The sequence below is a fragment of the Panthera pardus genome, unplaced genomic scaffold (genome assembly GCF_024362965.1).
Source record: "Panthera pardus isolate Hobbes unplaced genomic scaffold, ASM2436296v1 HiC_scaffold_10, whole genome shotgun sequence".
NCBI lineage: Eukaryota > Metazoa > Chordata > Mammalia > Carnivora > Felidae > Panthera > Panthera pardus.
The window spans coordinates 58,818,281-58,826,348 of record NW_026526655.1 but is presented as its reverse complement, the minus strand read 5'-3'; positions in this window follow the sequence as shown (position 1 = coordinate 58,826,348).

The following is an 8,068-nucleotide window of genomic DNA, read 5'->3' as shown; positions in this document are numbered from 1 at the left end:
ATCTGTGAATGAAAAAGACAAATTATCTGCCCCACATGTATCCAACAATACAATGATGGAAAAGGGACAGAATATGCACAGTAGGTACCTCCATTCAGAAGGGGATGGGCAGGTGGGAGGCACATAGCAGTCACCAGACCACAGCAATTCTGAGATCAGCCAAACGCATATTGTCAATTCCTCCTCCAACTCTGAGATCAGAAATGCTTTTCTTTTTTTAATGCTTAATTACTTATTTTGAAAGAGAGTACAGGGGAGGGCAGAGAGAGAGCAGGAGAGAGAGAATCTCAAGCAGACTCCATCCTGTTAGCACAGAGCTCACAACTGTAAGATCATGACCTGAGCCAAAATCAAGGCCTCCCAGGCCCCCCAGAAATGTTGATTAGGGCCTAGTTCGGCTTGCTAAAAGTAGTTCTTTTAGATTCTCTAGGCCCTGGGCTCTGCCCTAGCGGTCATTCTTCCTTTTCTGTAAGAAATGACCCATGTTCACAGCTGAGTAGTTTTCTCTACTTGCTTCCTGCCCAGAGAACGTAGGAGGCTCAGAGGCCTCTTTCGTTTTTAACCTATTTCTCGGTCCCTTCAGTCCATGCTTGTATAATTTGGCCTTTAAAAAAACTTTGTGGGCTTCTTGTGTATCAAATTATAATCTACTCCATTAGATAAAAGCCACACCCACAAATCTCTTTGAAACAGACCCCCTCCACCCTGGATTCAGAGTCAGGTACTATGGGATAATGCCTTTAAGATTAAGGTTCTCTTAAGTCCTTTTGCCTAGCAGAGAAAATCCTAAGAGAGATGCACTTAAAATTCTTAGAAGGCCTATCATCTGGCTGGCAGCATTTTGGATGTGATCTTTGCCAGCCATGTCCTGACTTGGACACTCTATATTCATATTTCATTACGAGCAGCTAAAAGAAACTAATTGGGTATTGGCAATATTCTGCCTGGAAATATTTTTAGCTATATTCACAAGTTCATTAGGTATGTCTTCTATCTTGTCTATCAGTACAGTCAGCAGTGTTCCCAAATTTTCCACCGTTACATGACAGGAGTTGCCTTTTCTCTAGCATATGCTAATTTTATCACTATCATTTACAGTCTCCTCAAGGCCCTTCTGGCCTCTACCCAATGGTCTCAAAGTCAGTGCCACGTGTTTTTAGTTTTTTGTAACGATAGCACTGTACTTCGAGATTCCAATTTCTTCTTAGTTATCTGATATTATATTAAAAAATCCCCCAAACTTAGTGACTTAAAACAACAGAAGTTTTATTATTTCTTATGATGATGCTACAGTTTGTCAAAGGTTTAGCTGGGTGGTTCTTATGGTCCTATTTGGGGTCCCTTGTGTAACTGCAGTCCTAGTGGTTGGGTCTGGTACATACAAATGCTTCTTTACTCCCTTATCTGGTGCCTCAGTGCTCCTCCTTGTGGCCTCTCTCTCCATATATCTCCTCCTCCAGGGTCATTCCATGTGGCCTCTCTCCAGCTGAGTAGTCCAGATTTCTTACATGATTTTCAAGGTACAGAAAATGAAGTACCAGTTCCCTTAAGGCCTGAAATTGGAAGTCTCAGAAAGCCACTTCTGCTGTGTTCTCTTGGACAAAGCAAGGCAAAGACTAGCTCAGATTGAAGGGGAGGGGAAATAAATGCTCTGTTAAGAACTGAATGTTTGTGTCTCCCCAGAATTCATATAATGAAATCTAATCCCCAATGTGATGGAGTTAGGAGGTAGCCCCTTTAGGAGGTAATGAGGTCATGAGGGTGGAGCGCCCATGAATGGGATTAGTGCCCATATAAGAAGACGCCAGAGGGCCAGTTGGCTCCCTTTCCAGTGTGTGAGGAAATAACAAGTCGGCCACCTACAGCCTGAGAGGGGGCCCCCGCCAGAATTCAAACCTGCTGGCACCTTGATCTCAGGCTTCCAGCCTCCAGAACTGTGAGAAACAAATTTCTGTTTTCCAAGCCACTCAGTTTATGCTGTTTTGTTACAGCAGCCCAAGCTGACTGAGACATTCCACTTCTAACTATTAGAAACAAATTGTGCATTCGGGGAGTGGGGGAATTGTTGAGGGCCAATTTTAGGGCTACCACAACAGTTAAGTCTAGAGGTGACTTGTTTGGGGTAAATTATAGGAAGTCTCAGTCCTGACTCCTTTCCTCCTCCTCCTCTTCTTCTTCTTCTTCTTCTTCTTCTTCTTCTCCTTCTCCTTCACCTTCTCCTTCTCCCTCTCCTTCTCCCTCTCCCTCTCCTTCTCCCTCTCCTTCTCCCTCTCCTTCTCCCTCTCCTTCTCCCTCTCCTTCTCCTTCTTCTGTTTATTTATTTTAAGAGAGAGAACAAATGGGGTAGGGGCAGAGAGAGAGGGGAACAGAAGATCCGAAGCGGACTCTGTGCTGACAGCAGACACTCGATGTGGGGCTCCAACTCAGGAACTGTGAGATCATGACCTGAGCCAAAGCCGGACACTTAACCAACTGAGCCACCCAGGTGCCCCCTGACTCCTCTCTCATTATGTATCGGTGCACTTAAGTGTGGGAGTATCTCCCTGACCGAGCACTGCCAGTCTCAAACTCAAACCCTATTTCAGGCCATCAGAGAATGTTAGATCAGACATTAGAAGACTGCAAAGTTTCCTCTTCCTTTTTCTCTTTCCTTCCTTCCTGCCTTCCTTCCTTTTTTTTTTTTTTTTTAAGAGGCTATGAATGCATTTTAACTAGTCTCGGTAAAAAAAGAAAATCAATGATATTTCCTTTGACCCAGTCACCTATAATTATAATTCAAATTTTAACTGAATTATTGAACCTTATAATTCAAATTTTCTTGAATTATAAAATGATACCTCAACCAACTATCACTTGTCCGGTTTCCCCAAAGCAGTATGAGAGAGTCTGTCAAGTTGCATGGTATGTCTTATTGGTTGATTCCACTGCTGGTTGTTTGACTCATGGACCATAGACCCAGATTCACCATTAAGGGTTTGGTCTGTGGAGTGATGCTTTTCAAACTATGGGTGTAAATAAGAAATGTTTGATGTATGTAGAAATCTTAAATTCAAACAAAAAGGAAATATGACCAACTGAGTAAAAGGTAAGATTTTTTTAAAATGAGGTCAAGGGGCGCCTGGGTGGCTCAGTCGGTTAAGCGTCTGACTTCGGCTCAGGTCATGATCTCACGGTCCGTGAGTTCGAGCCCCGCATCGGGCTCTGTGCTGACTGCTCAGAGCCTGGAGCCTGTTTCGGATTCTGTGTCTCCCTCTCTCTCTGACCCTCCCTCGTTCATGCTCTGTCTCTCTCTGTCTCAAAAATAAATGTTAAAATAAATAAATAAATAAAAATAAAAAAAATAAAAATGAGGTCAAACTTAAGTTAGTGAACTTTATATCTTAGGGATGTATAATATAGTATATAGTGTATTATACAGCATATCTATAATATACTATAGTATAGCAAAGCAAAACAAACTAGCCACGGGGCATTAAATTAGAGTAAACACTTTCAGGCCTTACTTTAATCTATAGTAGCTTTATTCACCTTATTTTTTTATTGATATAATTCACATATCATAAAATTCACCTTTTCAAGATCTATAACTCAGTGTTTTCAGTACTACTCACCTTTGAACAACTTAGGAGTTAGAGGCACTGATGCCCCACCAGTTGAAAATCTGCATATAACTTTCGATTCCCCCAAAACTTAACTACTGATAATCTACTGTTTACCAGGAGACTTGCCAATAATATAAACAGTTGATAGCACACATTTTATATGTTATATGTTTCACATACCATATTCTTTTTTAAAAATATTTATTTATTTTTGAGAGAGAGAGGGAGAGCACAAATCGGGGAGTGACAGAGAGAGAAAGGGACACACAGAATCCGAAGCAGGCTCCAGCCTCCCAGCTGTCAGCCCAGAGCCCGATGTGGGGCTCGAACCCACAATCCAGGAGATCATGACCTGAGCTGAAGTTGGACACTTAACCTACTGAGCCACCCAGGCGCCCCTATTACATACCATATTCTTACAATAAAGTAAGCTAGAGAAAATAAAGTGTTATTAAGAAAATCATAAGAGAAAATACATTTAGAGTACTGAACTGTATTTATCAAAAAAACGTACATTTAAGTGGACCTATGGAGTTGACACTGGTGTTGTTTAGGGTCAACCATATATTCATAATGTACATCACCACTGTATAATTCTAGAACATTTCATCACCCCAAAAAGAAACCCTGCACCTATTAGAAGTCATTCCCCATTCCTCTGACCTCCCCACCCCCCCACCCCCGCCGCCCACCTCCCCAGTCCCTGGAAACTACTGATCAGCTTCCTGTCTCTGTGGGTCAGTCTATTCTGATAGGGCATTTGAAAAATGGAGTCAGACAATATGTGGCTTTTTGTGTTTGGCTTCTGTCACTTAGCACAACGTTTTCAAGGTTCATCTGAGCAATAGCATGTATTGGTACATCATTTCTTTTTATTGCCACATAATATTCGGTTATATGGATATATGACATTTTACTTATTCATGCATCAGCTGATAAACAGTTTGGGTTCTCTTCACTTCTTGGATATTATGAATAATACTGTGAACATTCATGTATAGCTATATTCACTTTAAAGATTCCTACAGAATATCCTAAATAAATAAGGTTAATGGTTTTTCTTTCTTTTTTTTTTTTTTTTTGGTTTTTATTTTAATACTATAGACAGTTTTTTGGGAAAGAAAGCTGTCTAAAAACTGATTTCTGGAGGGAGAAATTAGGGCAATAATGAATAGTTAGATTAAGTGGAGAGTGTGAAGTTAGAAATTACAGGTCCACTTTACTAATCAAACTCATAACCCCAGGAGGATGACAAAAACATAAAAGAGAATTCAAGCTGTTTTTCAGGGGTAGGGGGGATTTATATAACAAACCTTAAATAAAAGTTCTCTTGTTTCAAGATTTATAGGAAGTATAAGCCAAATAAAATTGCCTTATTATGAAGATTTAGGCCAAGAACTCTTTCTAGCTAATTATTTAACATTGCAAGAGGCATGGTGCTTACCTCTCCTGTCCTGTTTCTTGTTTTGAGGGTGTTTTTGTTTTTACATATAATTAATGGTCCCCAGATGTACTTGATTTTCAGAGCTCTATCTTTTCACTTTCATCTTCCTTAGGGAACAGAGGTTTCCAATATTTCCCCAAGCCCAAAGTTTAAAAAAGACCAAACAAAAGAGCCATGTTGACAGCACTTTTAGGAAGTTTTCCTTTTAGGTCTAATATCAGACTCTACTATGTAACCCTAGCACACATCTCCACTCACTAATACTGACCTCAAGACCCTGTCACTACCTGAAACTGTTCTTCCTCTCAACTCTTTACTCAGAAGCCTCATTGTTGTTGCCACCACTCCGTGTGCCCCTGCATTCCACACCTCCCTGTCCTTAAACTTGGATCTCAGGCCTTATCTCTCCCTTCAGTGTCTTAGGTTGTCACACTTCTAGCCCCTTCCTGGTTCCTTTTCCTTGCCCTCACCTGCATCCCAAAATGTCAGCCATTCTCTCACCAGCCCCTTCGGTCCCCTCAGCCTAGGACTTTAGCCTCATGAACCCTGTCAGCCATCCAAGCAGAAAGCAACCTAGTTCAATTTCTCTGTTCCAAGACTACTATCCTGTTGACACTCCTACGAGAGCCTTACCCGCTGAGGTTTCAGAGTGGCCCAGAAATTATTTTATTCCTTCTATTCATAATGTCTACTTCAAACTTTTACCATTCTCCTCAAGTCCCAGACATCATCCACCATTCTCTCAGCAGAAGCAAAAACAAAAACAGAGGCATCAGGCAGGAACTACTTTTATTCTCCTCCATCCATAAACATATCTGAATCTCTCCTTATCCTTACATCTTTTTGCTTCATTAATCACCTTCTCTGCGCCTTTTGTACCCTTTGCCTTCTTTCAAGAACTTCTTTTTTTTTGTTTAATGTTTATTTATTTTTCAGGGCAGCTGGGTGGCTCAGTCAGTTAAGCATCCAACTTTGGCTCAGGTCATGATCGCCCGGTTTGTGGGTTTGAGCCCCGCCTTGGGCTCTGTGCTTGACAGCTCAGAGCCTGGAGCCTGCTTCAGATTCTTTGTCTCCCTCTCTCTCCGTCCTTTCCCCATTCACACGCTGTCTCTCTCAAAAATAAATACATAGTTTAAAAAGTCAAATATGTATTCATTTTTGAGCGAGAAAGAGTACTAGCGGGGGGAGGGGCAGAGAAAGAGGGACACAGAGGATCTGAAGTGGGCTCTGTGCTGACAGTGGAGAGCCAGGTGCAGGCTTTGAACTCACAAGCCGTAAGATCATGACCTGAGCCAAAGTCGGACGCTTAACTGACTGAGCCACCCAGGTGCCCCTCAAGGACATATTTCTTGACTTCTTTTCTTGACTTCCTCATGTATAGCTTCAGGGTCGTCCACACCATCTCCTCCATTACAGTCTCTAGACAACATCTTAAAAACCCTCTCCTCCTACTTTGCCCTCTCTCTCTCTGGATTCCTCAACTTCCCAATTAATTTCCCTGCTTTCAAACACTGTCTTTCTCTACAATGCAATCCCTTATGCAGACAGAGCATTCAGAAACATGGATTTGATTGTGCCGTTGCCATAACTTAAAATTTTCCATGGGTCCTCATAGTCTCCAGGGTAAAATCCAAACTTCACAGCGTGCTAGACAAGACTCTCAGTCCTGTAAACCCCATTTACCTCTCCATCCCCATCTCCCTCCACTTCCCAACGAGCACATTACCCTTTGCTGTAGCAGACACTAATTTTCATATACTTTGTGTTTTTCACCTCTCCCTAGAATGCTCTCTGTTGTGGGCTGAACTGTGTCTCTCCCAAATCCATATGTTCAAGTCCTAACCTCCAGTATTTCAGAGTTGACTGTATTTGGAGAGAGGGCTTTTATTATTATTTTTTTAACGTTTATTTATTTTTGAGAGAGACACACACACGATGAGGGTTGGGGAGGCGCAGAGAGAGGGAGACACAGAATCTGAAGCAGGCTCCAGGCTCTGAGCCATCAGCACAGAGCCCGACGTGGGGCCCAAAGTCACGAGACGTGAGATCATGACCTGAGCTGAAGACGGCTGCCCAACCAACTGAGCCACCCAGGCACCCCAGACGGCTTTTAAAGAGGTAATTAAGGTAAAATGAGATCATATGCATGGTCCCTAATCCATTATGACTGTTGTCCATGTAAGAAGAGGAGATTAGGACGCAGAAGGATGAGCATGTGAAGACACCGAAAGATGGCCACCTAAACCCAAAGAGGGAGGCCCTCAGAGTTAACCAACAATGCTGGCACCTTGATCTTGGACTTGTAGCCCCCAGAACCATGAGGAAATAAATTTCTGTTATTTAAGCCACCCAATTTGTGGTACTTGTTACCTCAGCCTGAGCAAACTAATTCACTCCCCACGTAGGCTTCCAGAATCTCCTAAATACCCACTGTTTAGGGCACCTACTGCCTTCTTTAAACTTTGTGACTCTCATCTCCTCTCTAAGACCCTTTTCCTATTAAGAAATAGCCCCTCCTATCTTGAGCTCCATTCCTCCAGGGGGCCTTGGACTACCCACAAGCTCTATTACATTATCACCCTCATCGGTTATCAATGCCTCAATTTCTTCTTTAACCCAGAAGCAGCTAACGTAGCACCTGTATGACTGTAGATCAGACTCTCTCTGGACAACACATACTAGGAGCAGATATGTCTTTTCCTGGTAGAAACATCATAGCTTTAGAAACCATCACGATTTCATATCCATATGAAATTTTCTTGGTCTCTTAGCAGACCAACAACCTGATATGATCTGAAAACATATTGTGCTGTACAGATGTTCATTCAAGAAGTTTCTATTTAAAGATTCTTACTATGAACACTTAATAACATTCTAATAATTCTTAACATCGAGTTTTTCAGATCTTACTTGTAGGTATTTATGTCTCCTGAGTGTGTTTTTACGCACAGTGGTTAAAGGACATGGGAAATTTTACATGAGGAAACAGGTAGTTGTAGAGTGTTGCTTTTTAAAGACATCT